The 8,906-nt window shown below is 39.7% G+C and overlaps 1 long non-coding RNA gene across 1 annotated transcript; it reads right to left on the bottom strand.

Moving 5' to 3' along the window:
• Window positions 1-2,395: 2,395 nt before the first annotated feature.
• Window positions 2,396-7,368, bottom strand: LOC148119057 (uncharacterized). Its single transcript, XR_015735395.1, has 3 exons — window positions 5,595-7,368; window positions 3,695-3,811; window positions 2,396-3,022 (listed from the first exon to the last, which is right to left on the bottom strand). It is a non-coding gene; the product is annotated as an uncharacterized LOC148119057 (long non-coding RNA).
• Window positions 7,369-8,906: the final 1,538 nt, after the last annotated feature.

The raw sequence follows: 8,906 nt of genomic DNA, 5'->3' as shown, positions 1-8,906 counted from the left end.
TCCAGAAACTATACACACACAGTAATAAAATGCTAATATGAATTAAAATATTGTGTAAAATATTAATAGCACGAATGATAAGTAGATCTCCTTCTATGCCCACCTCTTCCTCTGGAGAATGCCGACAAGTACAAGGGCCAACTGTGAATGGTTAATCGGCTGGGAAAACTGAAATTGAAGAGAGGTGGTCTAGATATTCCTGAAACGAGAGCAATAGCTACAAAACAAACAAACAAACAAACAAAAAAAAAAAACCTGTCCACACTTTGTTCAGAGGCAGGTACTGGAAAAGATGTTGCAAATAGGGTGGATTGAAATGGTACAACCTCATTCTCACACCTTCCCCTTAGTCATAGTGCAGATGGAGGTGACCAGACAAACATAAACTCACATTGACAGGCATGAAGTTTCCTGATTGCATGTTTCCTCTTCCTATTCCCTCTCTCTACTTCTTTGCTTCTTAGTAGTATGTGTGTCTGTCTCTGTGTGTGTATGCATGTGTGAGAGAGAAACAGAGATAGACAGATACAGAGTTACAGATAGAGGCACACACACACACGCATACACAGAGTGGAATATGTATGACAGGGCTATGTGTGTCACAGCACACACATGGAGGTCAAAGGAAAAGTTTGGGTGTTGGTCCTTGTCCTCCATCTGTTGGATACAGAGGCTCACAGCCACTGTATATACAGGCTAGTGGTCTGTGAGCATCTGGGAACTATCCTGGTTCTACCTCCCATCTTACTGTAGGAGTGCTGGGATCACAAATGCACAAACCAATGACTCTGATATTACATTGGTGCTGAGTACTTGAACTCAGGACCACAAGTTTTCACAGAACCACCTTCCCTCTTACTTCTGATGAAAAGTGGTAATGGTACCTGCTATTGTAGTAGCCACCTTGCAAACTATAAAGAATACGAACTGAAAGTAAGGACCATCATGTGTTTTTCTTTAAACAGTAAAGTCAAGTGTCTGGTACTTGCATCCCAAATACTCCTAATGATGAGTATGCTGAAGAGATTGGACCCACTTCTAACGTAGATAAAGTGTCAAAGGCAGTAGAAGCTGTGTCGTAGAGTCCTGAACCCAGCAGTTTTGTGATCTCCATCAATTCTGCCATCTGAAGATGAGGATTACATTATTTTGTGCCCAGAAGAGCCTCACAATTAGAGATTAAAATTTAGGCCATGGTTGAACAAAGATTTATTTCGTGTTTGATTCCCTAATGGTTCAATTAATCTGGATTGCTTTTTATTTCATCCTCAGCTGACCTCAGGAATGGCTGCTGCCATTTTTCCCTCCTTTCTTGGGAGATGAGTTCATTAAGTGTATCTTCACTTATGCTGTGTGCTTTAGCGTACTCATCCCGGCATTAACATCTGTTCCTTTTACTTCTTCACAGATCTGATCTCACAAACCTCCAATCTTTACCAGAGATTTTATCAAATGAAAACTAGGGGTAGTTCTTAAACCAGATATGGTCACAAAGCACCCACTTTGGGTTAGCTAGAAAACAAAACTGTGATAACTGTGGCCTGAATTCAAACCCTCCTGCTGAAGGCAGAGCTACAAGTACATGGCAGAGCCGCTAGGTGTATATGGTTGCTGCCAAGAGGAAAGACCTGAGTTTGATCCCTGGGAACCACATGGCAGGTGAGAGTTGACTATCAGTTATTCTGTGACCTCCAGACATGTGAAATTAAAATTCTAAAAGTGAAGAAAGAAATTACAAGTTTTCTCTGGGCAGAGAGGTTTGGGTCAGTCTCCTAATGGACTTGGTGTGAATGGCATAACGACTTAACCTGTCCTTCTGTCCCTGTGACTGGTGTCCTGAGGCTGCTTCCTTCTTTAGCAGGAAGCTGGCCTGCACCCACACCTGATAACTGCCCTTCTTTTCCTGTCCATTGCTTTGCCTTTATTCTCAGTGTCTGTGTTTCTAAATAAATTAATTTCATGAACAGCCTGGGTGATCTTATGACTCAGGCCTGACCAATCAGAACATCATACTACCTAGAACACAGGGATTGGCTCAACAATAACCTCGTGACTAGTCTTGGCAATGGAGCTGAAGATACTCAGAGATAGGACTTTCTGTGAGGCTGACTGGGACTAAATGTCCTCTTCTCATAGGTGACCTTGGAGGACAGAGTGGGTTGATGTTGCCTGGGCTTCTACTGAACCAGGACAAGATGAGATGGTGAGCTCCTGAGAGCCACCTGTGAACACAAAAAAAAAAAGAGAGAGAAGAAGGGCAGGAGGAGGAGGGAGAGATTTTTGAAGGAAAACTGAGCCAAGATCAACCTGTGTTGAGGCAATCCAGCAGGGAAACCACTTGCGGGAGGGGGCGAGAAGGCATGGAGTCAACCACATAGACTCTGGAAGTCTGGTGACTATGAAAAGCCAACTCCTTTATTGAGGGTATGGCCAGGCCTCTCATATCCCGTCCCAAGGTCCCATTGGCTCAGGTGGCCAATTCTTCGGTGTGGTTCTTCCTTCATTGTCATCTCCGGTCATGTGTCCATTAGTCAGCACTCTCTGGGCATAACAGCAGGCCTTCGACTGGTTAAGGGAGGAAGTTCCTTCCATGCATGCTCTTGTGGGCTGGTTTTGGCAGGATGGCTGAGGCTTGGGTAGGCTGGTTTTGGCAGGACAGCTAAGGCTTAGGAAGGCTGACTGACAGTTTCTCCTACAAGCTAGGACCAGAAGTTCCTCCAGATACGTGGTCAGCATGTTGATAGCATGGAAAAACTGGATGATGTTGCTGTGTTGCAGGGACTTATGGATCGCAACTTCAGACCTGATGTACTCCTCATCATTGTACTCTTTCTCAAGCACCTTGATAGCCACCTGGGTTTTCGTTGGAAGGTGTTGGGCAAGATTCACCTCCCCAAATGCACCACACCCCAGAGATGTTAAAAATTTATAATTCTTCTTAAGGATGTCGTCTTCCTGGGTGCTGGCCATGATGGTTACCTCAAGTTCTCTGTATTTTGGAAAATTTCAAGGACACACGGTGCTAGGGAAAAATGATTATGGTTTTAGAATGTAGGTTTATAGGTATGAATTCTCTGTCTTGAAATCTGAGATAACCCAAACAACCTAATTATGTCTTTAAGACCAAGAAGTACAAGAATAATCCAGAGGACAATTGACATAAAGACACTGAACAAGAATGTGGCAGCATCTGCTCAGATTCTGGGGAGGAGCCCATTCTCAGACACAGGAACCACTGATCGCTTATGCTCTGGGAAAGTAGCTACACAAAAAGTAAATCTCATCTAAGAGAAACAAAGTCCACAAAGAGAAATGTGATATTTTCTTCTCCTGTGGGTTTAAGGAAGAGGAGGGCTGAGCGTTTATCAAAGAAACAGTATTAGTCACAGAGATGGAGTGGAGGAAGCAATAGAGCAGGAGAGTTTGACCAAAATGCAGGCAAGGCATGGATGGGAAATTTATAATGTAATTGCTATAGTTAGTTTACAGTAACACGTGTTCCATCTGAAGAAAATTGAAACCACAGTAGAAAAAAGTAAAGAATAAATGAATTTTGAAACAGAAAATTGGGTAATACTGAAAAAATAGAACATTCACAAATCAAACCTAGGATGTAAACTAATAGCATACATGTAAACATGAAATAGCAAAACTTAACCCTGGAACCAAAACCAATAACTGGAAAGGAACTCACTCTATCAAAGTCTAGTAGACTGGAGATTCCTAGTCTGTCACAGGCAATAGTCTGTAGACTTGTTCTGTAGACCAGCTACTTCGAGATACAAGGACAGGAGCCCAATGCAGGCAGGGCCTAAAACAAAGTAGTTGTTAGCATACTTCATAATGTTTCCTTGTGATGTCACCCAAAATGCCAGACTAATCATGGCTAGCCATATCTAACAGTGGTTTGACCAGGTTCTGTAACACAACCAGTATCTTGTGTGGGTGTGTCTATGCGTGTGTGTGCACATGCGTATATGCACTTTCAAGAGACACTGAAGCCATGGTGGTGGCACATGTCCTTCCCAAATAGAACTGGCACTTAAGTGGTTGGTGACACTGAATTAGAGTTCTCGATCACCAAGAGGCACAGGTCCTCTAGTTAGCCCCACATCTATGTGCTTCACAAATTCCCAAAGAAGGAGTCAAGTCCTGAGCACATCTGACATTCAACAATCCCTCTGTTACTTTGAATTAGAAATGTCTGATACAAATGGGGTGTTTGAACACATGGACTCACAAGAAAAGTAGATGGTATCATTTGGAAACTTTTTAGGTTGGAGCCATGTTAGGAGAACTCCATCCGTGGCACTGTCCTTGAGAAGAAACAGCATAGTCTTCATGTCCTCTTCTACTTCTTGCTTGAGTTTGAGTTGGTGACTTCTCATTTTTTCTGCCTTTGCCTTCAGGGTTCCAGCTAGCTTCCATGACTCTGACCCACCCCCATGGGCTCTTGTCCCTTCAAAACTAAGTCAGACAGGCATGCTCACTCTCTCTTAAGATGTCATGTTCATAAGTTTCTATCACAACAGAATGCTAGACAATAAACATGGGCTTAGCAGAGCTGGTTGCTCCCCATCCCCATGCTACCCATGCGGCACAGGAGTCAAGGCAGACTCATTGCTGTCACAGTCACACATTGACTGTATATGTTCCACTGACCTCGACCAGATTAAAAATGGTTCCTTCAAGCAGCCTGGATTTCAGGCAACATCCTCTGTAGTGTAGCACAGGTCTCATACTAAATGAACAAGCTTCATGTTTATACAGGAACTCCCTGTCCCTCAGAAACCTGCATTTCCTTGGAGACATGCTTTGTCTGACAGGAATGAAACTGTTTCAAACTCCCACTGTGTGGCCTTCATTGCTAGAATCCTTGTGCCTGGATGGAGAATCTCACCTAGCATCACCATCTCTCTGTAGCTCCCATCTTTTTTCTCTCCCTACTAATGATGGGCACTCATATACCAAGGAAAGATACAAGAATCTGTGGAAAACTTTAAAGTTAAAATATAAAACTAGGCAACACAATATGAAAGAACAAATAGGTTGACAAAACCCTGTATTTTCCTGGGACAATTCACCGACAGATCATACAATCTAAAGAAATGACTGTAAGGATCCACAGATATTCCATTAGCACATAAAACTGAGGCAAGTTTTATTTTCAAATCTTTGTATAAAACAAACTATTCACATAAAGCCCCTACTCTCTAGCCAAGAAGACACCTTAAAAAGAGATGAGTATCTGACAGAGGCAATGACTTATGAACATTAAAATATCCTTAAGTAGAGCACTTGCTCCTTCAATTCTTAGTCAGTGACACATTAAAATGATCATTCTTCATGATCAAGATACCTTCAGGGGAACACAGGAATTAATCTACATATAAAAATTGACAAAAGAGCAAGCATAGTCCAAAATCAAGAAAGCATAGTCACCCCTGAAAAGAAAAGAAATGCCATTGCCGGGGACAACATTAAATTAGAGAATGCTTTATTTTAAATAATCCTATTCTACAAGCATGAAAATATTTATTTTCAGCATAGTTAGAAGAGAAGATGAATTTCTTGTTAATAGAAATACTTCTCACCTGACATTGGCAGGGAGGTGACACACAGCTGGTGAGTCTTCAGCACAGTCAGGAATTCTTCACTGTGTGCCTACAAACCAGAAAGTTAAAAAAAAAAAAAACAGAGCACAGTGAAGAATGACAAAGAAATGAGATTGGATGAAAAGAAAAATCTCAGTCAGTGAAAGAATAGAAATAACACCCCGATTTAAAACAAAATTGAATATGATCAAAAAGAATCAATCAATAAATGTCAAACATGGAAAGTCGAACAGAAAGCAAGGGAAACTCCCTTTTTTCAGGATCACCCACTGTGAAATATCCAAGTTTGATTGAGTATTTTTGCATCCATGTTCATGAGTGAGATTGGACTGTATTTCTCTTTATTGGTTGAGTCTCTGTGTGGTTTTGGTATCAGAGTAATTGTAACCTCCATAAAAAGAGTTTGTCAATGTCACTTTTTTTTCTATTTTGTAGAACACTTTGAGGTATTTGCTCTTTTTGGAAGTTCTGTTAGAATTCTTCACTAAAACCTCTTGTCTCTGGGCTTTTTCTGGTTGGGAGGCTTCTGATAGCAGCTTCTATTTCCTTGCAGTTATTTAAAAGTTTTATTAAATTGCTCACCTGGCCTTGATTTAATTTTGGTATATGGTATCTATCTAAAAAAAATGTCCATTCTTTTTATATTTTCCAATTTTGTGGAGTGTAGTTTTTTTTTTTAGAATGACTTAATGATTCTCTGAATTTCCTCAGTGTCTGTTGTTATGTCCTTCTTTTCATTTCTGATTTTGTTATTTGGATGGTCTCTCTCTGCCTTTTGATTAATTTGGCTAAAGGTTTGTGTATTTTGTTGATTTTCTCAAAGAATAAGCTCTTTGTTTCATTGATTCTTTGTATTTTTTTTCTATTTTGTTTATTTCAGCCCTCAATTTGATTATTTCCTGTCTTCTACTCCTCCTAGATGAGTTTACTTGTTTTTGTTCGAGAGCTTTCAGGTATGCTGTTAAGTCACTAATGTGAGCTTTCTCTGTTTTCTTAATGTGGGTAGTTGGTGCTATGAACTTTCCTCTTAGCACTGCTTTCATGGTGTCCCATAGGTTTGGATATGTTGTATCTCTATTTTTTCCATGAATTAAAGAATTCATGGAAGTCTTTAATTTTCTTCTTTATTTCTTCCTTGACCCATGGGTCGTTCCATAGTGCACTGTTTAATTTCCATGAGTTTGTAGGCTTTCTGAGAGTAGTATTGTTCTTAGAGTCTAACTTTAATCTATGGTGATCCGACAAGACACAAGGGGTTACTCCAATTTTTTGTATCTGTGAAGGTTTGCTTTGTTACTGAGTGTGTGGTTAATTTTAGAGAAGGTTCCATGAGGTTCTAAGAAGACGGTATGTTCTATATGTTCTCTTGTGTCAGGGTGGAATGGTAATGTCTATTAAGTCCATTTGATTCATGACATATGTTAGTTTTCTTATTTCTCTGTTATGTTTCTGTCTGGTAGACATGTCCATTGGTGAGAGTGGGGTGTGGAAGTCTCCTACTGTTTTTGTGTCGGGTTTGATGTGTAATTTAAGTTTTTATAATGTTCTTTTACGTATGTTAGTGATCTTGTATTGGGGCATCGATGTTCAGGATTGAGACTACATCTTGATGAATTGTTCCTGTCATGAGTATAAAGTGTCCTTCTCCATCTCTTCTGATTGATTTTTGTTTGAAATATGTTTTTGTTAGATTTTAGGATAGCCACACCCACTTGATTCTTAGGTCCATTTGATTAGAAAACGGTTCCGAACCCTTTACTGTGTTGTAACGTCTCTCTTTGAGGTTGAAGTGTGTCTGTTGTATAAAGCAGAAGGTTGGATCCTGTTTTCATACCCATTTTCTTAGCCTGTGGTTTTTTTATAGGTGAATTGAGTCCATTAATATTAAACAATATTAATGACCAGTGGTAGTTAATTCTGGTTATTTTTGTTAGTAGTGTTTGTGTGCATCACTTCTTTGAGTTACGCTGGTAGGGGTTTAGCAGATGCCTGTGTTTTTGTGGGTGCAGTTAGCTTTCTTGAGTTGGGATTTCCTTCTAATACTTTCTGTAGGGTTGGGTTTGAGGATATGTATTGTTTAAATATGTTTTTGTCATGGAATATCTTGTTTTCTTCATTGATGGTGATTGAAAGTTTTACTAGGTATAGTAGTCTCAGCTTGACTCCATGGTCTCTTAGTGTCTGCAGCACATCTATCCAGGACCTTCTGACTTTCATAGTTTTCATTGAGAAGTCAGATGTAATTCTAATAGGTTTACCTTAATATGTTACTTGACCTTTTTCCTTTGTAGCTCATAGTCTGTATGTTTTGTGTTTGATTATTATATGGGGAGGATTTTTTTTCTGATCCAGTCTATTTGGTGTTCTGCAAACTTCTTATACCTTCATAGGGATATGAACCTATCCTTCCTAACCTTCTTTAAGTTGGGAAAGTTTTCTTCTGTGATTTCTTAAATATATTTTCTGCGCCTTTGAGCTGGAGTTCTTTTCCTTCTCCTACCTCTATTATCCTTAGGTTTGGTCTTTTCATGGTATCACAGATTTCCTGGATGTTTTGTGTTATGAATTTGTTGGATGTAATTTTTGTTTTGACCAATGAGTCTATTTTCTCTACAGTATTTTTAGCACCTGAGATTCTTTCTTCTGTCTCTTGTATTCTGTTGATTATACTTGTCTCTGTAGTTCCTGTCTGTTTAGCCAGATTTTAAATATCCAGAATTCCCTCAGTTTGTCTTTTCTTTATTACCTCTATTGCAGTCTTCAAGTCTTGAACTATTTGCTTCACCTGTTTGATTTTTTCTTAGTTTTCTTGGGTTTCTTTGAGGGATTTATTAATTTCTTCCAATTTTTTATTTGTCTTCTTTCATTTCTTTAAGGGAGTTTTCATTTCCTCTTTAAAGGTCTCCATCATTTTCATAAACTTACATTTAAAGTCATTTTCTTCTGGTTCTTCTAGGTTAGAATGATCAAGTCTTTCTATTGCATGACCATTGGGGTCTGGTGTTATCATGTTGCTTTTGAGGTTGTTGAAGGAATTCTTGCATTGTTGCCTATCCATCTCTTTCTTCAGATGAGTCCAGCAGTGTTCTTGGGTCTTGGTTCAATCCTTGCAATGGCTGTCTGAGTGTTTGGGAATTTTTCTTGGTCTGCTCTGTACTGTCAATGTCTGACTCAGAAAGCCGCTGAGGGCTCTATAAACCCACTCTCTTACTCTTCTCTCCAGGTTTTTCTCTTGGTGTTTTCTCTTGGTCCCTCAGTGTTATAGCAGCAGCTCTTGGTCCCCTCAGCATT

Source organism: Myodes glareolus, chromosome 18 (assembly GCF_982192425.1).
Source record: "Myodes glareolus chromosome 18, mMyoGla1.1, whole genome shotgun sequence".
NCBI lineage: Eukaryota > Metazoa > Chordata > Mammalia > Rodentia > Cricetidae > Myodes > Myodes glareolus.
Note: the sequence above shows the minus strand (reverse complement) of the source record. Positions and strands in the feature narration are given on the sequence as shown.